Below are 2,089 nucleotides of genomic sequence, written 5' to 3'. Positions count from 1 at the left end.
AATGTCACTCTAACATTGTCCCAATTAATTTTGATATGCCATAAACTAAACCTTCTAAATGTTTTGTGCATTCAGTGAAATAATGTTTCTAACATAAACTTATTTAAATAGCTTTGACATCAGTAATAGGCCAACCTGTAAACTAACTGCCCTCTTAGTATAAACAGGAAATAATAACGGCAGTGTCAGTGTGGAATGTAATATCTCCCGATTCACATGCAATTGTAACGAATAATCAATCGATTAGGCTAGTGATATTTAAAGAACGTAGTTGTCACTGTGTTTCCCAGAATAACTGAATATTAACATTCTCATCAACTGTATGCCAAGTTCATTATCTCATATTCTTCTCTAGTCTCTTTGTCTGCAGATTGGAATAGCCCCATGTGGAATATGAAGCAGTGACCCAGAACTTGATGATCCTACATCTTTGGGCCATTCTTTCCAACCTTTGGTAAAAGTTTTGTAAAGCCTAGAGGGATCTACTAACATTTTTTCACTCTTTTCTTGCTTTTCTTGTAATTTTTCCAGTCTTTTTTGTTCTACCTTTACCTTTTCCTTTGCCTGTCTATCTAGAATTTTCAGTTCAAGTTTATGTAAATCTCTTTCTTGAAACCTGAAAATTGCATTGGCAACAGTTTTCCTTTTTCTGCCTTGTCTAACTTTTCACTTATTTCTTTTTCAAGCCTCACAAGTTCTTCCTCTTTTTAATTCTTCTTCTCGATGTAACGTAATAATAGTAATCTTAGTCTAAACTGGCATTGGTGCTCTTCTGCTACTTTTGCTCTTCCTTTTCTTCTTCTTTTAACTTCTCTTAAATATGAGAAACATATCTCATTGACATTTAGATACTTTTCTATTCTTCCCAAGCTTCAACTGACAATTTATGATTCTTCTTTGTTCCTGTTTTTCCTTTCATCATCTTCTTGTTTATTGTGAAAAAGCATAGTTATATTCTCTTTCTTAAACTTGACGATTTCCTCTTTTTTTTGCTGCTTTTAGCGTTCCAATTCTGAATAGATTCTTTCTTTTTTCTACAGTCAGAAATTTTTGTATAATTTCTCATGTTGTTGCACTTAATGCTGTGTTCTTTCAGGATAAGGTTCTAGAATTTCTCCCATAAATATTGTCTTCTCTTTATGTTTGTTTCTCACTTTTACAAAGGTCTGATGATCCAAGTCATCCAGTGCCCTTGTTGCCCTCCTGTTTGCTGAAAGAATTTTTCAAAATCTACCATTTCTGCTAGAAGAGTATGTGATGGTACTTTGTCTACATGAACCTTACCTGACATTGTTCTGAAAGCTCTCTGCATTTCTGAGTGACCCAAAGTCCACATGTCAATTTTTCTGGATACGGCAGCCAACTCAGTTTTAGTTGTTTTCTTTAATAAGCTCTTCATGTATCAGTCTCTGCTCTTATCTAAAAGTGCTTATTGCATTTTCCATTTTTTTCTATTATTTCTCTGAGCTTTCAGCAAAATCAGGTCTAAGTGTCACTTGTTTTAACTGATGGTGAAGTCTCTTTACATCATTATGTATTTTGGCCAATTGTTGCTGGACTCTTGCTTTTTCAATTTTTCCTGCTGATAATTTATTTAAAATTTTTCCACTACACTATGCTCAATAATGAAGTCCTTTTTTTTTTTTTTGGTGGTAGAGATAACCATTTACCTTTTTCTATTAATAACTTGATTTTTTAAATTTTCTGCTGCATGTATGTTTTTTGCTTTTTAGTCCAACTAGATTTCTGCTTTCAGATTTGAAGCTGAAAAGGTTGAATTCCATCCAAAGTACTAAAACATACATCATTCTGTGTCATGACTACCGTGAGTGTGGCCATCTTTCTGGTAGAGTAGCTGGGGCCACAGAGGGCCCACAGCCTAGGGTGTCATACAGGGGGCAGTACAGAGCCAGCAGATAGTTCCCTGCATGCAGACATGGGACTGTGGATGTGCCAGAGGGAGAGGGAGAGCTGTGCCTTAGTTTCTTCATTCATCAAGAGGAGCAGGAAGACACTGAGCCCACCTCCTCCCACAGGCACAGAAAAACTGCCATGACATACAGAGCAACTGTTGATGAGAACGACCTGA

General features: G+C 36.0%; 1 pseudogene; it reads right to left on the bottom strand.

Annotated features, from left to right (window-relative positions):
- Positions 1-351: 351 nt before the first annotated feature.
- LOC115854721 (coiled-coil domain-containing protein 112-like) lies at positions 352-1,839 on the bottom strand (annotated as a pseudogene).
- Positions 1,840-2,089: the final 250 nt, after the last annotated feature.

Source organism: Globicephala melas, chromosome 14 (genome assembly GCF_963455315.2).
Source record: "Globicephala melas chromosome 14, mGloMel1.2, whole genome shotgun sequence".
In the NCBI taxonomy this organism is placed as follows: Eukaryota; Metazoa; Chordata; class Mammalia; order Artiodactyla; family Delphinidae; genus Globicephala; species Globicephala melas.
This window is presented reverse-complemented; position numbering and strand designations above follow the sequence as displayed.